Here is a 20,513-nt window from a genome sequence, read left to right as displayed (position 1 = left end):
CATTGACCGTGGAGGTTCAGACAATTTTCTGATAACAAAGCGCTCAATCTATTTCTCTTGTCTGTTTCCCTATGTTTCCGGATACTGTCTGCATCTCTGTCCTATATTTATCTCATTATGTGTCCACCTGCAGGGTGGTTTTTGAACTAAAACGTGTGTTTGTCTTCCGTTTGATGCATAAAATAAATGAGGTCATCAGGTGCTTCCCTCTCTGACACTGGGGAACCAGAGGCAGACTTCAGAGCAGGGTTCTGTTCATTGTGAAGACGCAAAGAAAATATGAATTGCAGAATTATACAAACCAGCTCCAAGGGAAAAAACTGCGACCTCACCGTGATTTAAACACGCAACCTTCTAACCTGGAGTCAGACAGGCTACCGTTGTCAACGAGGCCTGAGTGCTGCAATAGGTGTTTGTTTCTATCAACATTTGTCAAGCACCGCTTTATAGCTAACAGATTGGGTTGGCTTTCAAATGCCCGCTCACTCCCACCGGATGTCAGGCAGCATCAGAAGTGTCCTTCACCTGTCAGGGGCAGCATGGCGCTCGCTTCCATCGCCTGCTGTCAGCGGACTGCAGCAAATCCAATTACATTCATCCTGCACCCAGAATTATCACATCACAGGAAACAGATGTGGGAAACTGCTCAAGATACATAACAGGAGGGAAAACTTCTGAAAAACATTTAGACTTTCGGTGTTTAGACTTCGATTAGAACTGCAAAAAAGAACGTGTGAAAATATAAACTGTGGGTGTGATGTTGATATATGTAGGAAACTGCTCAAAATACATAACAGGACGGGAAACGTCTGAAAAACACGTGGACTTTCGATGTTTGGACTTTGGCTGGAACTGCAAAAAAGAACGTGTGAAAATATAAACTACGGGTGTGATGTTTATATATAAAGTGAATGTTTGTTCACGGATTTGTCCCGTTACTGTGGTAACTATGGGTTGTTAATCCATCAACAATAACTTCCACTTGATTCTAGCCCGAGTGGTTACAAAATAGCAAGTTTAAGAGATTGACTTACAACAGAGTTGCACCACAGCTGTCTTCAACATTACATTCAACAGTATTATTATTGTAATACAACTGTCTACAGATTACATTAATGACAAGCAATCAACACAACCTGACCTGTCTGCGAATCCAGATATATCAGACCTGACCTTTGGGGACAGCCTGTGGCAATGGACTTCTGACTGTCCCCTATTGAGAGTTCTAACATTTGAGAAGGGAGCATGCCCTATCTTTATACGATTCGGCTGCATTGTTCTGTACGTAAGCACCACTGATCTTAACTCATGGTCGTAAACCATCCCACTTTGCTGACTCTCAGAAACCACCAAAGATTATTTAATGTCTTAGTGTTTATTTAGCCTTTCTCTGTCATCAGGTTTTAGATGCTGATACTAGGTTAGCACAACCTGGAGTTCAGGTGTCCAGGACACCCAAGTTGCTCTGGACATCAACATTTAATAGTTTCTCACCATTTCAAAAATGTTCTTTTTTTCTGTTCTTCCTACCAAAGTGAATAACCTCACATTTCCCCACATTATACTACATCTGCCACCGTCTTGTCCACACACTGAACCTGTCTATATCCCTTTGCAGACTCTTTGTGTCCGCCTCACAGCTTACTTTCCCATCTAGCTTTGAATCATCAGCAAACTTGGATATATCACACTCGATCCCTTCATCAAGTCATTAAAAGTCTTCCATAGGCTTATAAATAGTAAACGGGTCGTAAGCGGAGGGATAAGCCCGATGAGGGACCAAAAGGGAGATCTTCGCGTGAAGGCATCTGGCATGGCTGAGGTACTAAATGAGTATTTTGCACCTGTCTTTACCGAGGAAGAAAGTGCTGCCTAAATCACTGTAAAAGGGGAGGTAGTTGGGATTCTGGATGGGGTGAAAATTGATCAAGAGGAGATACTAGAAAGGCTGGCTGTACTTAAAGTCACCTGGTCCGAATGGGATGCATCCTCGGGTGCTGAGGGAAGTAAGGGTTTAAATTGCAGAGGTCCTGGCCATAATCTTTCAATCCTCCTTTGACACAAGTTTTGGTGCCAGAGAACTGGAGAATTGCAGATGTTCCACCCTTGTTCAAAAAAGAGTGTAAGGATAAACGCAGCAACTACTGGCCAGTCAGTTTAACCACGTTGGTGGGAAGCTTTTAGAAATGATAATCTGGGACAAAATTAATAGTCATTTGGACAAGTGTGGATTGATAATAGAAAGCCACTGTGGATTTGTTAAAGGCAAATCATGATTTAGTTTTGTGATGAGTTAACAGAGAGGGCTGATGAGGGCAATGTGGTTGATGTTGTGTATATGGCCATTCAAAAGGCGTTTGATAAAGTGCCACAAAATAGGCTTGTCAAAAGGGGCGATAGTGGCTGCTTCTTTATTCTTTAAAAGCGCTTTCTTTTATTTCACTCAACAGATAACTTTGAGTGAGCGAAAACTGATCCACAGTGACGCTTATTTCAAGTTTGTACCCTTTTAATCTGAAAGGATATATTGTCCTTGGAAGGAGTGCAGCACAGATTCACCAGATTGTTACCAGGGTTAAGGAGTTAAATTATGAGAAGATGTTATATAAACTCGGCTTAACGTCACACAAGTCACACTGCAAAAAGTTTTCATTTTTGATACATACATTAATATCCTGCACTTGGATATACAGGGTATAATTTCAAAGTTTGCAGATGACACGAAACTCGGGAATGTAGCAAACAATGTGGTGGATAGTATCAGATTTCAGGAGGACATCGACTGCCTGGTGAAATGGACTTTATTAATAGAGGCATGGATACAAAAGAAACAAAGTTATGCTGAACGTTTATCAAACTTTGGTTGGGCTGCAGCTGGAGTATTGTGTTCACTTTTGGGCACCGCACTTTAGGAAAAATGTCAAGGCCTTGGAGAGGGTGCAGAGGAGATTTACTAGAATGGCAACAGGGATGAGGGACTTCGGTTATGTGGCGAGAATGGAGAAGCTGGGATTATCCCCTTAGAGCAGAGATGGTTAAGGGGAGATTTGATAGAGGTATTCAAAATTATGAAAAGTTTTGAGAGAGCAAACAAGGAGAAACTGTTTCAAGTCTCTGAGATGATTCTTTTAATTACCATTAATAAACCCACAACTTTCTGTTTCGCACTGAACGAAATGCTAACAAGTTTGCCGAGTGACTGTCGAAACGAGGCTCACTTTTCTGACTTTCATCCCTTCTCATTTTACGCACTTTATTTTAGGAGTCTGCTTAAAAGTGTTCAGTGGTGATGAGACCAGGAATCTGGTGCAGCCGTTGTTGAATGTGAAAGGATTGCAGCCCAATTCACACGGGAGAAAGCTCGCGCCTGGAAGTTTGTGAGGAGCAAGTTCCAGCAAATTGTTTCTGACCCGGGATTAAACCGGGAGTTTTTCGTGTGTGACGCCATTACACCACGAAAAATTTATTTAGTCTAGCCCAGGTCAGATGGAAGTGTAAAGGGAGAAAGTGAACTGCTGACTCCCACTTCTGGGGGATATCACAAAGAGCTTCATAGAGGGGTAATCAAAAACATAGAATCATAGAAACACAGGCGGCCATTCGGCCCATCGTGCCTGTGCCAGTTCTTTGAACTAAATGGTGCAATTTTAAAGGGGCTGCAGGAATAGAGAGACCTGGGGGTATACGGACATAAATCTTTGAAGGTGGCAGGACAACTTGAATAGATTATTAAAAAAAGTATTCGGAATCGTTGACTTTATTCATGGAAGCCTAGAGTACAAAAGCAAGGAACTTATGCTAAACCTTTATAAATCACTTGTTAGGCCCAGCTGGCCACCACACAATTCTGCCCACCACACTTTAGGAAGGATGTCAAGGCCTTGGAGAGGGTGCAGAGGTGATTTACTGGAATGGTGCCAGGGATGAGGGAATTCAGTGAGGTGGAGAGACGGGAGAATCTGGGGTTGTTCTCCTTCGAGCAAAGAAGGCTAATGGGAGATTTAACAGAGGTGTTCAAAATCATGAAAGGTTTTGAAAGAATAAAAAAGGAGAAACTATTTCCAGTGCCAGAAAGGAGGTGACCAGAGGACACAGATTTAAGGTAATTGGCAACAGGGGTGAGATGAGGAGAATTGTTTAACGCAGCGAGTTGCCATGATCTGGAATGCACTGCCTGAAAGGGTGGTGGAAACAGATTCAATAATAATATTCAAAGGGGAACAGGATAAATACTTGAAGGGGAACATTTTGCAGGGCTATGGAGAAAGGGAAGGGGAGTGGGTCTAATTGGATAGCTCTTTCAAAGAGTTGGCACAGGCACGATGTGCCGAATGGCCTCCTTCTGTGATGTTTCCATGCTGTGATTCGATGTTATGGAGGATTTTCTGATGCAGTGGATATTCGGGGCAGAGGACCAAGTGGGGATTGAGCTCGACGGCAAGTGTATACAGTTCGTTCAAAGGACTGAAGCCGATGGTTTCATTCTTCCCGTCGTTTAGCAGCAGGAAATTACTCGGCCATGCAGGCGACTTTTGTCTTCATTCATGGGATGTGGGTGTCAATGGCAAGGTCAGCATTTATTGCACATCCGTAATTGATCTTGAGAAGGTGCTGGTGAGCCACCTTCGTGAACTGTACCTTTCATTGACCGTGTCATTGACATTTTGTGGATAGAGAGAAACTATTTCCGCTGTTTGGGGATTCTTGGACGAGGGGGCACAGTCCAAAAATTAGAGCCAGATCTTTCAGGAGTGAGATTAGAAAACACTTGTACACACAAAGGATGGAAGAAGTTTGGGACTCTGTTCCCCGAACTGCAATTTATATTTGCTTAATTTCTAATTTTAAATCTGAGATCGATAGCTTTTTGCCAACCGAAGGTATGAAGGGATATGGGCTGTTCTATAGTTCTCTCTATAGTTGTTGCCTTGTGTTTAAAGCATATTTTCGTTTAAAGCTCGGTTTAGAGTTGAGCCGCTTGGCGTCAAAACTTGCAGTGGATCGAGACCGGATTGCTTATTGCAGGAAAAGCAAATCAACTGGGCCGAAAAATCAACCGCAGCTCAAGCAACAAATAAAATAGGAGTCAAAATAACTGATGTGAGAAGTGGGATTCGAACCCACGCCTCCGAAAGAGACTGCGACCTGAACGCAGCGCCTTAGACCGCTCTGCCATCCTGACTGATAAATTATTTCTTCACTCGCCACCCTTTGCACATTGAGACCCCCCAGAGAAAGTTTCACTCACTCCAGTCCTTGGTAAGATAAATGCTGCTGGAAAGGCTCGGTGAGCGGGATGCCACCTCCCCGGGTTTTCCTGAGCCTATTGTACTTTATTCCTATTTAATCACGGGAATATCCGCAATCGGGAGCTAAAAAGAATTAAAAGCTGAATCACAGAGAAAGCGAAATCCATATTACACCTGATAAAGCAGCTAACAGAGCTCCCTCGTGGTCTAGTGGTTAGGATTCGGCGCTCTCACCGCCGCGGCCCGGGTTCGATTCCCGGTCAGGGAAGCAACTTTTGAACACTTGTCGCATGAACTAACTCAAAGTCTGTGGGAAGAAAAAAAACAACCATTGTTTTCATCACCATTAATTAACCGATAACGTTATTTTCCAGAATGAAAGGCTACTGAGGGAAGTTGGAAAACTTTAATAATTTCTTTTGTGCGATGAACTTTTTATCCCTTCTCATTTTACACACTGTATTTTTAAGGGCTCGGTTTATAATGTTCAGTGCTCGTGAGACCACGAATTTGTGTTAAATTTAACAGGACCGGCTATTTCACAGAGAAAAAATAAATTTGCCCCAACATAATGCGGCTGTCCGAGATTGAACCGTGGACTTCTCACGTGTAAAGCGAACCTGACAACCGCTACACTACAGAAACTTCGGTTTTGGTTATCAGCCAGAAGTTCGAATGACTGCATTGATTCTCTTTCACAACTATTCAATTGATCGAAGTTGCACAAGTCACAAAAGAATAATTTAAAAGGCTAACGGAATGTTCGGCTTTATCTCAGGGGGCGGGAATATAAAGAAGTGGAAGTTATGTTCCAGTTATGTTCATTTCAAAGTTATTAAACTCCCAAATGTGACCTGCCTTGTTTGGACAGGGTTGACCCTGACGTCACAGCCTCAACAAACCATATTCTCAACATTTCCATTGGGAGCAGGAGGAGGCCATTCAGCCCCTTGAACCTGTTCCGCCCTTCAATTAGATCATAGATGATCTGTTCCTCAACTTCATTTCCCCGCCTTTCTCCCGATCTCTCGATACCCTTACCCAACAAAATCGATCGATCTCAGTCTTGAAAGCTTCAATTGACCCCCAGCATCCACAGCCTTTTGGGGGACAGAGTTCCAGACTTCTACTGCCCTTTGTGTAAAAAAGTGCTTCCTGATTTCGAACCTGAATGGCATGGTTCTAATTTTAAGGTTATGTCCCCCTCGTTCTTGATTCCCCAGAGGAAATTGATTCTCTCTCTATTCTATCGAATCATTTAAACATGTTAAACACCTCGCTCAGACCGACCCTAAATCTTCTTTACTCGAGGGAATACGAGCCCAGTCTGTGCAGCCTGTCCTCATAATTTAAGCTTTTTAGCCCCGGTAACATTCTGGTGAATCTGCTCTGCACCCCCTCCAAGGCCAATCTATCCTTCCTGAGGTGCAGTGTCCAAAACTGAACGCAGTTACTCCAGACGCAGTCGAACCAGAGCTTTATATAACGGGAACATAACTTCCACTTCTTTATATTCCCGCCCCCTGAGATAAAGGCGAACATTCCGTTAGCCTTTTAAATTATTTTTGGATCCGTCGGTTAGCTTTTACTGATTTATGTAAATGAACCGTTAATTCTCTCTGCTTCTTACCATTTGGAAAATACCCTGACCATAGGTCCAAAGTGGATTACCCCACATTGAACTCCATCTGCCATAGTTTTGCCCACTCACTTAATCTATCAATGTCCCTTTGCAACTTTCCACTCGCATCCACACTACTTACTGTACCACCTAACTTAGTGTCATCAGCAAACTTGAATATACGACTCTCTATTCCTTCATCAAAGTCATTGATAAATATGGTGACAAGCTGAGACCCCAGTTACAGAGGCCTGGGGGACACCACGAGTCCCATCCTGCCAATTGGAGTATGTACCCATTATCCCTACTCTCTGTCTCCTATCTCCTAACCAATTCCCTACCCATGTCAATACATTGCCTCAAGTTCCATGCGCTTTCATTTTTGCCAACAGTCTCTTGTGTGGAACCTTATCAAATGCTTGTCGGAATTCTATATTAATAATATCATAGGAACATAGGAGCATCGGAACATAGCCTTTGTATGTAGAAGTGTTTTCTAATCTCACTCCTTAAAGGTCTGGCTCTATTTTTTAGACTGTGCCCCCAAGTCCTAGAATCCCCGACCAGCGGAAAAAGTTTCTCTCTGCCCATCGTGCGTGCGCCAGCTCTCTGAAAGAGCTGTGCAGTTAGTCCCACTCGCCTGATGTTTCCCCATAGCCCTGAAAAAGTTTCCATTCAAGCGTTTATCCAATTCCCTTTTGAAAACTGTGAGTTAAGCAAAACAATATTGAAAGGGGTGCTGGGGCCTCTGCAGCGCCGATGTGGAGTGTGTGATGATTGAAGTTATCAAGATGGTTGCTTCACACATGGTATGTTGTGCAATCATCCTGAAATATCTTCAATATCCAATACAAATTGAATTGCAAACCTGATGGACAAACACTGAAAAACAAATCACGAGTGAACGCAAATCATCTGGGACCCGTTTTTAGCCTCACGGCACTTTAAATAAAGTGAAATAACTTTGCATTGAAAAGATTTGGAACTTGCATCTGTGCCTTTATCTGTTCCATTTCTTAAAGTTGCTGGCATCTGATGATGTACACGCCTCTGCTCCCTCCATTGAACAAGAAAGGATGTGTTTGACGTTGACGGGACATGTTGGTTCTGAGCTCATCCTTTGCATTGAGTGGGTTCGCGTTTTTTAAGCGGCGTCAGCTTTAGCCCAGCGGTGAACTTCGCAGCAAACAAGTTCGAAACCGTCTCACCGCGGGCGCTGACTGCTATGTTTATTGTTATTTCTTACAGACCTAAATAAATAGTAACCGTGATTTTTAATTTGCACTATGTGATTTTTAGCTGGTCGCCTTTAAATGTTTCAAAGGCGACTCCGAATTTATGATAGTCCGGCCATTTCACCAGCCGTGTTGAAAACAAAAAATGTCTCTGCTTTTCGCGTCTTTTTTCGAAAGGCAAAACATATATTTCCCGTTACCTCTGAAGGATGGACAAGTACATTTCAGAAAGCTGAAACAAGTTCACCGAGCTTAAATCGTCTGACCACGTTAAAGGCGCTCTATATATATATGCAAGTAGTTGCAGCCTGTTTCTGTGGTTGTCTTTTTTCTGTGTGTGTCCATCTGCAGGTCGATTTTGAATCAATCCAGTGCTCGTGTCAGTTTGTTGCATGAAATAACCGAGAGTATCAGTCGCTTCCCTCCCTGCCACTCGGTAGGTACTGAGTCAGGGTTTTGCCCAAACTTCTGTTTTTTTTTTGTTGAAAAAGCAATTAAAACCTTCATTCTGGGATTATCCAGTGTCATGTGAGCGGTGAAAGAAACAGTGACCCCAATATGATGTGAACACGCAGCCTTTTGATCTGGAGTCCTGGATTTTTATTATACATATGAATGCTTCTCAAACACCGATTCATTTATCCCACCTTGGTTGAACAGATCGGGTTTATCAAATCTCCGCCAGGTCCCACGGGGTGTGAGACAGTGTTGGAAGCAGCCTTCACCCCCAACATGACGCTGGCTTTCATTACCTGCTCGCAGCGAACTGCAATAACAGGGCTGTGAGATATGGACTTTGTTCACATTGAATCAGCAGTGTGAATCGTGAAATATTTACTCATTTTTAATGGGAACAAGGTTTTAAAATGCTTCCGCCTGGTTTCGAACCAAGGACCTTCGTGTGAGGCGAACGTGATAACCACTACACTACGGAAACCTGACATCTGACGCTCCGTGCGAGGAGCAAACCCCTCAGCCAAACTAATTTCCGTATTACTGTCCAGGCGCTCATTTCCCAGGGATACATTTCCTGCGCTGTATTTCGGAAGGATCGGTGGCGATGGTCAGGCAGGGAATCCCAGAGCATCGCGCCCACACAAACATTTCACTGTTTTTTTCATGTGCCTGATATCCGACCGCAGTGTAAATTATGGCGAATCAGGCATGCTCAGATGACGTTGTTTACATCGTGTTTTCTTGCAGACAAATCACACATTAGAAAACTTGAAATGAGATTAAGAGATCAGAGTCATTTAAAGTGCTCCCAGTTTCTGGGTGGACTCGAAACACCAACCTTTCAGTTAATAACCGAACGCGCTAACCGAATGCACCAAAAAGACCATCTGATGTTTTTGTTCTTGCAAGATACACTAAAGCAGCGTGTCACCTAGCCAAAGTTACATGTTGCAGCCACAGAAATGCAATTGTCCACCATCAGTGTTACTTTTCCAGAAACAAAGGATGGGACATTGTTTGTGGAAACATGGAAACGGTCTTGTCTCGCTCACAGCATCGATATCACCGCCAACCAGCTCTCCTGCAACCGGCACGCTAATCGGTGCTTTGTCTGTTACTAATTAGCATTGTGGGAGAACCTTCGTCACACGGACTGCAGCGGTTCAAGGAGGCGGCTCACCACCACCTTCTCAAGGGCAATTAGGGATGGGCAATAAATGCCGGCCTCGCCAGCGACGCGGCGCCCACATCCCATGAAAAAATAAAGATGAAGTGTTGTGAGCGTTCTTGCGCTCATGTCAGGTTTTGATCCCTGATCTGCAGCAACTGGGAACGCTTTAAATGGCTCCGACCTCTTAATTTCAAATACAGCATCAGAGTAACTGTTCCAGGGGAACATGCCGACTCAGCTGCGTCTTGGCCGCCTGTCTGGTCAGTCCTTTATTTGTCTCCAATTCTGTTTCCCAAAGCGTATCGACAGATTCACAAAGCTGTTTGTCATTTCGGTTCCTTTCGATTTGTCCAGCTCCCGACTGGCAATAATTTGCAAACCTGGTTGCAACCCTCCGCCTTCCATCGTGTCCGGGGATGGGTTATGTGGAGAGACTGGACAAGCTGGGATTGTTCTCCTTCGAGCAAAAAGAGGTGAAGGGGAGATTTAATAGAGGTGTTCAAATTATGAGGGGATTTTGATAGAATGAATGGGGAGTAGTTGTTTCCATTGGCAGGAGGGTCGATAACCAGAGGACACAACCTGCATTTATATAGCGCCTTTAACGTAGTAAAACATCACAAGGTGCTTCACAGGAGCGTTATTAAACAAAACTTGACACTAAGCCACATAAGGAGATATTGGGACAGGTTACCAAAAGCTGAGTCGGAGAGTTAGGTTTTAAGGTATGTGTTAAAGGAGAGAGAGGCGGAGAGGTTTAGGGAGGGAATTCCAGAGCTTCGGGCCTCGGCAGCTGAAGGCACGGCCGCCAATGGTGGAGCGATTAAAATCGAGGATGCGCAAGAGGCCAGAATTGGAGGAGCACAGATTGTTTTTATTCGTTCATGGGATGTGGACGTCGTTGGCGAGGCCGGCATTTAGTGCCCATCCCTAATTGCCCTTTAGAAGGTGGTGTTGAGCCGCCTTCTTGAACCGATGCAGTCCATGTGCTGTTATGTCGTGAGTTCCAGCGACGATGAAGGAACGGCCGATATATTTCCAAGTCAGGATGGTGTGTGACTTGGAGGGGAACGTGCAGGTGGTGTTGTTCCCATGTGCCTGCTGCCCTTGTCCTTCTAGGTGGTAGAGGTCGCGGGTTTGGGATGTGCTGTCGAAGAAGCCTTGGCGAGTTGCTGCAGCTGCAGTGCATCCTGTGGATGGTACACACTGCAGCCACAGTGCGCCAGTGGTGAAGGGAATGAATGTTTAGGGTGGTGGATGGGATGCCAATCAAGCGGGCTACTTTGTCTTGGATGGTGTCGAGCTTCTTGAGTGTTGTTGGAGCTGCAATCATCCACTCCTGACTTGTGCCTTGTAAATGGTGCAAAGGCTTTGGGGAGTCAGGAGGTGAGTCACTCGCCGCAGAATACCGATCCTCTGACCTGCCCTTGTAGCCACATGATCTGGGAGGGTTGTAGGTTACAGATGTAGGGTGGGGCGAGGGCCATGGTGGGATTTGAAAGCAAGGATGAGAATTTTAAAATCGAGGCGTTCCCGGACAGAAGGTTTGACTGGAACGTTACACCGTCCCCTCTCGTGCTTACTTCCACAAACGTACATTGGGACAGGGCTTGGGCGGATTTTTCTGTGTCTCACCCGGGGCCGCTGAATCTCCTGCAGTCCCCCCGATCACCAACTCATCCTGTTTGTACATTTAAACCGGAAAAAGTGCCTTGCAAAGGGCAAGAGATGAAGGCAAGGCTGGAAGCTCTGACAAAAAAATCTCTTATCCACCACCGAGGTTTGTGCACCTGAATCACTAACTCTTCTTTCAAAGTTTTGTCATTCATTGGACGCCACGCGGCACCGACAGACTTGTCTCTTGCACTCACAGTGAAGCGGAGGGCCGTTTTCACTCCCACGCCTGCAATTGTGATATCAAGAAAAAGGTGGCGGAGAAATTCTCCATTTCAGCGAAAATGGAGCGCTGGGGTCCGCTCATGAGTGCAGCATAAAAGTTGAAACTAGCACCCACGATCCTGAGGTGAATGCCTCTGCCGACTGAGCTAGCCAAGCCTGAGGACACTGCTACTTCCTTGTCTGTCGGGCCCATCAATGTGTCAGAATCAAGCACCCGGGCGTTTAAGCAACAACCAACTGAACTAAGACGGTTCACTCACTTGTCCCAACACCTGCTGTGCCTGAACTTGTTCACCGCTACCAGCAGTTTATTTTGAAAAGAAGCTTCCCTCCCTGGCACCGCAGAACTAGTGACCAAAGTTCCGTTTATTGTTAAAAAGCATTAATTCCGAAATGATCCAGGCTCCTATGAATGGTAAGATAAATAGTAACTTCGTCGTGATTTGGACACGCAGCTTTCTGATTTGGCGTCAGATGCGCTACCGTTGCGCCACGAGGTTAACTGATGGCATCGATTATATATGTAAATATACTTATTACTTACTTAAATATATATGATTGATGCAGTGTTCCCTTGTGGTTGGGAATAGTTCATTGCACAAAAATAATTCAAGTCTGTGAGACACTTATTGTTCTTTTCAATCACCATTCATACGTTCTGTTACACACTGAAGGAAATGCTAACTTGTTTGCGAACTGACAATTGAAACGTTAATAAATCTTTGCGCTTTGCATTTCATGAACTTTTATCCCTTACCATTTTACATACTGTATTTTAGGAGTCTGCTTAAAAATGTTTCGTGCTTATTATACCAGGAATCCGGTGCAGCCGCTGTTAAATTTAAAAAGGTTTGTATCCCCTTTCACACTTGAAGAAACTCGACCCTGGAGGTTTATGGGGAGCAAATCCCAACAAAATGCTTCCCTCCGAGATCAAATCGGGCACTTTCTGCATGTAACTGGTGAACACGATAACCGCTACACTATGAAAACGACAAACTTTTCGGTCTCAGGTCTGAAGGAAGTGTCAATGGAAAACATGACCTGCTGACTCTCTTTACACTGACACTTTTCACGAACATTTCATCGATCGAAACTATACAAGTCACAGGGAAAAAAATGTCAAAGTCATTAAACTCCCGAATTAGCCCCAAAATCTATCAATCTCAGTTTTGAAATTTCAATTGACCCCCAGCCTCAACAGCTTTTTAGGGGAGAGAGTTCCAGATTTCCACTCCCCTTTGTGTGAAGAAGTGCTTCCTGACATCACCCCTGAACGGCCAAGCTCTAATTTTAACGTTACACACCCTTGTTCTGGAGTCTCCCCACCAGTGGAAATAGTCTCTATCTGCCCTGTCAAATCCTTTAATCATCTTAAACACCTCAATTAGATCACCCCTTAATATTCTATACTCAAGGGAATGCAAGTCTAGTCTTTGCAACCTGTACTCATAATTGCTTATCAAGGATAGCCACCAAAAAGTGTTTTACGATAGCTGACTCTTGAGTGCATTGTTTTGTATCCGTGGGCTGGTTCATCCAGGGGTTGATTCTCGCTTTGTGGTTATTAATCCAAATATATAAGAGGTCCTGGTTCAAATCCCGGAGGAGCCCTTATTTTACTTTTGATCTTGAACTTCCAAAGACTGAAAAGTCTCCAAATCACCCCACATGAGTGAAACAATTCCCATGTTTCATACTATTACCTAACACAACTGCCCAACGTGGTTCTGATGAAAGGTCATTGACCTGAAACATTAACCCTGTTTCTCTCCCCACAGATGCTGCCTGACCTGCTGAGGGTTTCCAGCATTGTCCATGTTATCAGAGTATCACTTCCCTCATCACCTAACTACACTCCTCCACTAGATGTCGCCTTGTGGTGCAAACAGGCTCCTTCCACACAGCCAGGTGTTCTGCTTTAGGCATTAATTATAACTAGAACTTTTGAACTTGTTAGTTAAAACATATGGCCTTGCCCATTGACCAGAAAGCAGAATGGTGTTTATCTCTCACCAGTACAGCCCTTTCCCGCTGCGTCAGCTTGGAATGATACGTAGCAATCATACAGATGTCACACCTCTCCTGCTTCCCTGTGAAGCTGGTAAGACGAATAGCACACAATGCTGTCTGACACACATACACACCAGCTCTGAATGATTTAAAGGCCTTGTTATAATGGTCAGAGAATTGTTTATATCGAAAGAATAATTAAACTTACGAGTATAATGATATCAGCTAAAATCAAAGAATTTCTGGACTTCAGAATCTACCAGTCTCTATATTAATCATATGCATGGATATCAAATGAAGCAAATCTGTCTTATGATTGTAGTTTCATTCTCCCAACAGAGATTTATACTTCCTTACTTAAGAGTCAAAAGCAAAAGGTTAATATTACTTCAATATAAAGACTAACTCTTTCCTCACAATACAGATACCCCAACTAATATAACACCTCAAATTGATAGAGCTTCTCAAATTAAACAGTACCTCAAACTAATACAGTACCTCAAACGGATAGAGAATCTGAAACTAATATAATACCTCAAGCTAATACATCGTCTCAAACTAATAAAGTACCTCAAACTAATACACTACCTCCAACAAATACAACACCTTAAACTAATACAGTACCTCAAACCGATACAGAACCTGAAACTAATATAATACCTCAAACTCATACAGCATCTCAATCTAATACAGCATCTCAAACGAATACAACACCTTAATCTAATACAGCACCTCAAACTGATACAGATTCTGAAACTAATATAAAACCACAAACTACTACAACACCTCAAACTAATACAGCACCTCAAACTAATATGCACCTCATACTAATAGAGCACCTCAAGCCAATACAACACCTCAAACTAAAGAACACCTCAAACTGATACAGCACCTCAGGCTAATACAGTACCTCAAACTAATATATTGCCTTAAATTAGTACAGCATCTCAAACTAACGCAGCACCTCAAACTAATACTGTACCTCGAATTAATACAGTACTTCAAACAAATACAGTACCTCAAACTGATACCGTATCTCGAATTAATACAGCACCTCAAACTAATACAGCACCTTAAACGAATACTGTACTTCGAATTAATATAGGAACTCAAACAAATACCGCACGTCAAACTAATAGTGTTCCTCAAACAATACAGCACTTCAAACTAATAGTGTTCCTCAAACAAATACCGCACCTCAAACTAATAGTGTTCCTCAAACTAATACAGTACCCCAAACTAATACTGGACCTAAACAAATACAGCACTTCAAACTATTAATGGTCCTCAAACAAATACAGCACGTCAAACTAATACTGGACCTAAACAAATACAGCACCTCAAACTAATAGTGTTCCTCAAACAAATACAGCACCTCAAAGTAATAGTGTTCCTTAAACAATTACAGCACCTCAAACGAATAGTGTTCCTCAAACAATTACAGCACCTCAAACCAAGAGTGTTCCTCAAACAATTACAGCACCTCAAACCAAGAGTGTTCCTCAAAAGAATCCAGCACCTCAAACTAACACAGTACTGCACACAAAGGGTGGTAGAAGTTTGGAACTCTCTTCTGCAAACGGAAAATTGATACTAGCTCAATTGCTAAATTTAAATCTGAGATAGATAGCTTTTTGGCCACCAAAGGTATGAAGGGATATGGGCTAAAGGCAGGTATATGGAGTTAGATCACAGATCAGCCATGATCTTATCAAATGGTGGAGCAGGCACGAGGGGTTGATTGGCCTACTCCTCTTCCTATGTTCCGATGTACCCCAAAACTAATCATTAACTCAAATGTCAAAGTCCGAACAGGTCAAGCAGGTTGACTTTGATAGGCGGCGGATCTGTTTAGAGGATATTAAGGTGAAGGAGAAAGTCCCGTTCAGGAACTGCAGTTGGATTCAATTAATTTCGAGTCTTTTCTCAACATTCGAACAGAGAAACACGTGATATGTAGTATCACTGCAGGGCCTTCCATGGTCGGCCTAACTCAGTACAACATCTCCAGTCCATTTAGTCTGAAGCTCATCACTCGATGCCTTTCAAGTAACCTTTGCTGATTTGATGCCGTTCAGTTTGGGTGTCAATAGAGTTGTTTCTTTACCAGCATAGCTTTATTGGGGCGAGGGATATTTGAGTTTGTACCGGGCAATTTGTAGTTGTCCATTGCTAATTGATCTTCAATTGAATCAATACATTTCAATTAAACTATCACAAAAAGACAGACTATTCCTGCATCCACTCCCCGCCCCCAATGTTCCAACTTACTCCACTTCTCCATCGCTCCTTCTGCCAATCTCTAACTCTGTCTCTAATTATAAATCTGTCTATCGTGCTCTCTTTCTACTAATTTTATATTTCTTTATCTCTTTCACTATATCCATTGTTATTTTCACCTTATTAAAAATCAATATAAATCTACTTCGACTGATTTGTATGTATTGTTGCCTCTCCACTGCTTTAAATGTATCTATCTATCTATCTATCTCGCCATCTATCTATCCATCTATCTCTCTATCCATATTTCTCTCTATCCATCTATCTACCTATATATCTTTCTATCCATCTATCTCTCCATCCATCTATTTAACTATCTATCTACCTGTCTCTCTATCTATTTATCTCTCTATCCATCTATCACACACACCGCTCTTCACACTCCCACTGGGGATGGAAGGGCCGCTGTCACTTCACACTGAGGAGCCGCTCTTCACACTCTCACTGGGGAAGGAAGGGCCGCTGTCACTTCACACTGAGGAGCCGCTCTTCACACTCCCACTGGGGAAGGAAGGGCCGCTGTCACTTCACACTGAGGAGCCGCTCTTCACACTCTCACTGGGGAAGGAAGGGCCGCTGTCACTTCACACTGAGGAGCCGCTCTTCACACTCCCACTGGGGAAGGAAGGGCCCCTGACGGTCCACATGTTCAACACACATGTGCCCGTCATGGATGTGCTGACATTCCTCAGGAGAAACGTGGATGGCGCGGACTGGAGCATCAACATCGAGGTAATGTTCGTGATCTGGACGAACGAGAGGAGCATCACGGCGACGCTGAGTGTGAATGGCCCGCGAAACATCACTCACCTCCCCTCAAGCTTCGTGATTGGGACGAGTCGTGGGTGTGCGGTGTACCAGGGGCAGCCCAGAGTGTGTCGCTCCTGCGGCAAACCCGGGCACGAGGCGGCCTCCTGCAAGGTGGTGATCTGTAGAAACTGCAGCAAGATGGACAACAGGCACTGGACTGACAGGAGGGCAGGCCACGCAGGTGAGGAAAGCCGCAGTCGTGGCTGCACCAATGGAGGTCAGACCCCTTCCCCCACTTCGGCGACTCCTGTGAAAAAGCCAAAGACCAAGAGGAGGAAAAGGAAAAGGCAGGGAGCGTCCAGAAAACCAACCAAGCCCCGACAGTCGACCCCGAGACTCTCCCTGAGCCGACGGAAGGTGAACCAGGGGCGGAAGAAGGATGGTCCACACAGAAAAAGAAAAAGAGGAAGTCCTGTCGGATCAGGGGAATTGACATCAAAGGTTGGACCGGCAGCAAAAGGCGCTTCGAGCCCTCAATGGACAACAGCTGCTGCTCCTCGACTGATGAACAGGAAAAAAGGGGGAAGACCCCGCCTTCATCAAAGGAAGTGGCAAAACGCAACAGTGAGAAGAGACACAGACAGCACGCTCCCGGTTCCAGGGATTCGGGAGCAGGTATATCCCGCTCTGGGGCACCGGGAGAAGCGACACATACAGCACGCTCCAGCTCCAGGGACTCGGGAGCAGGTATATCCCGTTCTGGGGCACCGGGAGAAGTGTCACAGACAGCACGCTCCAGCTCCAGGGACTCGGGAGCAGGAGCATCCCGCTCTGGACCACCGGGAGAAGTGAGACAGACAGCACGCTCCAGCTCCCGGGACTCGGGAGCAGTAACACCCCGCTCTGGGACACCGGGAGCAGGGACGCATCCAACGCACCCCAAATCCGGAACACTAGGAGCAGCACGACAGTCACGGAGAACGCACAAACAGCAAAGGCCGAGGAGCTGGACTTGGCCGCAGAAGTGACGGACATACCACCACAAGAAATCCCGCCGTTGACCGCCGAACGCAGACTCTCTCCCAAAGGAGGACAGGCCTATGTCGTCAGCCCAAGGACTGTCCAGAAGTTCCTGCACATGACACCAATGCAAAATCTGGCCCGAGGGTTGAAAATGGACGGTAACGTTGAACCTGGACTGATGCAATTGGAAGACGTTAATGGTTGTCCTTTGTATTTTTAAAATGGCTTTCAAAATTGCATCCTTAAACGTGTGTAGTATTAAAGCTACTACACGGTGTGCTGAAACTCTGAACGACCTGTCGAGGGTGAAGAAGGACATGCTGTTCTTGCAGGAGTGTGGGATCCCGCACCTTAGCAACTACCGACAGTGGTCACGCATTTGGACCCACGGGCAGTCGAACTGGTCGGGAATCAACGATAGTCAATCCTCGGGCCTGGGGATTCTGCTGCAAGGACTTCAATTCACCATCACCGAGGTTAAGGAGGTGGTGGAGGGCCGCCTGCGCATAGCAGACATTCTGTAGAAGAACATCCCGCTCTGACTGTGGCCAACATAAAAGGGAATCCCAAAGTCTTCTACAGGCATGTAAGCAGTAAACGTGTAATAAGAGGAGGGGTGGGCCTGATTAGGGACCATAAAGGAGATCTACTCTTGGAGGCAGAGGGGATGGCCGAGGTACTAAATGAATACATTACATCTGTCTTTACCAAGGAAGAAAATGCTGCCAGAATCTCAATATAGGAAGATATAGTTGAGGTACTGGATGGGCTAAAAATTGGTAAAGAAGAGGTAATTGAAAGGCTAGCTGTGCTTAAAGTAGATAAGTAACCCGGTCCAGATGGGATGCATCCCAGGTTGCTGAGGGAAGTAAGAAACGATAATCCGGGACAGAATTAACAGTCACTTGGACGAGGGTGAATTGATTAGGGAAAGTCAGCACGGATTTGTTAAAGGCAAATCGTGTTTAACTAACCTGATAGAGTTTTTTGATGAGGTCACAGAGAGGGCACATGAGGACAGTACAGCTGATGTGGTGTCTCTGGACTTTCAAAAGGCGTTTGATAAAGTACCGCATGGTAGGCTTGTCATCAATATGGCAGCCCATGGAATAAAGAGGGCAGTAGCGACATGGATACAGAATTGGCTAAGGGACACGAAGCAGAAAGTAGTGGTGAATGGTTGTTTTTCGGACTGGAGGGGGTGTACAGTGGTGTTCCACAGGGGTTGGGGCTGGGACCACTGCTTTTCTTGATAGTTATTAATGACTTGGACTTGGGTGTACAGGGCATAATTTCAAAATTTGCAGATGGCACGAAACTTGGAAGGGTAGTGAACAGTGAGGAGGATTGTGATAGACTTCAAGAGGATATGAACAGGCTGGTGAAATGGGCGGACACGTAGCAGATGAAATTTAACGCAGAAAATTGCAAAGTGGTACATTTCAGTTGGAAAAACGAGGAGAGGCAATATAAACTAGAGGACACAATTCTAAAAGGCGTACAGGAACAGAGAGATCTGGGGATATGTGGACATACATCGTTGAAGGTGGCAGAACAGTTTGAGAAAGCGGTTAAAAAGCATACCGGATCCTGGGCTTTATCAATAGAGGCATAGAGTACAAAAGTAAGGAAGTCATGATGAACCTTTATTAAACACTGGTTCGGCCACAACTGGAGCATTGTATCAATTTCTGAGCACCGCACTTCAGGAAAGATGTGAAGGCCTTAGAGAGGGTGCAGAAGAGATTTACTGGAATGATTCCAGGGATGACGGACTTTAGTTACGTCGATAGACTGGAGAAGCTGGTGTTTTTCTCCTTGGAACAGACAGGTTTCAAGGAGATTTGATGGAGGTATTCAAAATAATGAAGTGTCCAGACAGAGTAGATAGCGAGAAACTGTTCCCTTTGGCAGAAGGGTCAAGAACCAAAGGGTGTAGATTTAAGGTGACTGGCAAAAGAAAAGGAAAAACTTTTCGACACAGCCAGTGGTTATGATCTGGAATGCACTGCCCGAGGGAATGGTGGAGGCAGATTCAATCATGGCCTTCAAAAGGGAACTGGATCAGCACTTGAAAGTTAAAAAAAGCAGCGCTACGGGGATAGGGCGGGGGAGTGGGACTAGTGGATTGCTGTTGCATTGAGCGGCACTGATTCGATAGGCTGAATGGCCTCCTTTCGTGCTGTAAACTTTCTATGATTCTATGATTCTAACGTGTACGATCCTCAACACCGAGATTCTGGAGGTTTTCCAGCATCTCCCGATGCTGCTGGCGACGTCCAGGCCGATCGTTCTCGCCGGAGGCTTCAACTGCATCATCAATGCGGCTGGACGATCCAGCGGGGGCGGCGGAATACTGGACACCACTTCCAAACTCCTGATGGAAGCAGTGAAAGAAGCAAAGCTTCATGTCGTCTTCAGCAACTCGGCAGACCGAGCGCCGCAGAGGTACACCTGGTCCAGGCCAGACGGGACTGTCCGTTCCAGGATAGACTTCCTATTTGTGTCCCCAACACTCAAGATCAGGTCCACCCACGTCCAGCCGGTGTTTCTTCCTGACCACTGCCTCCTACTGGCCGACTGTCAATCGCTGGAGGACAAGAGGGCGGGTAGCGGGATCTGGAAGCTGAACGTGGGTCTGTTGACCCCGGAGAACATCAAGGAACTAAAGAGGGATTACAAAGGTTGGAGGACCGTACAACCCCCCTTCGACTCCACGGTGCACTGGTGGGAAGCGATCAAGTCCAACATCAAGCGGTTCTTCATCCTCAAAGGCGTTCAGAAGACGATAGAGAGGCAGAGGGAAGTGGCACAGC

The 20,513-nt window shown here is 45.0% G+C and overlaps 2 non-coding genes across 2 annotated transcripts; one reads left to right on the top strand and one right to left on the bottom strand.

The window, feature by feature from the left end:
* Positions 1–5,099: 5,099 nt before the first annotated feature.
* trnal-cag (transfer RNA leucine (anticodon CAG)) lies at positions 5,100–5,182 on the bottom strand. The gene has a single exon. It is a non-coding gene; the product is annotated as a tRNA-Leu (tRNA).
* Positions 5,183–5,445: 263 nt separating this feature from the next.
* On the top strand, positions 5,446–5,517 carry trnae-cuc (transfer RNA glutamic acid (anticodon CUC)). Its single transcript has one exon. It is a non-coding gene; the product is annotated as a tRNA-Glu (tRNA).
* The last annotated feature ends 14,996 nt before the right edge of the window (positions 5,518–20,513 follow it).

This window comes from Heptranchias perlo, unplaced genomic scaffold (assembly GCF_035084215.1).
Source record: "Heptranchias perlo isolate sHepPer1 unplaced genomic scaffold, sHepPer1.hap1 HAP1_SCAFFOLD_47, whole genome shotgun sequence".
NCBI classification, from domain to species: domain Eukaryota; kingdom Metazoa; phylum Chordata; class Chondrichthyes; order Hexanchiformes; family Hexanchidae; genus Heptranchias; species Heptranchias perlo.
The sequence above is the reverse complement of the archived record's forward strand: the minus strand, read 5'-3'. Positions and strand labels throughout refer to the sequence as shown.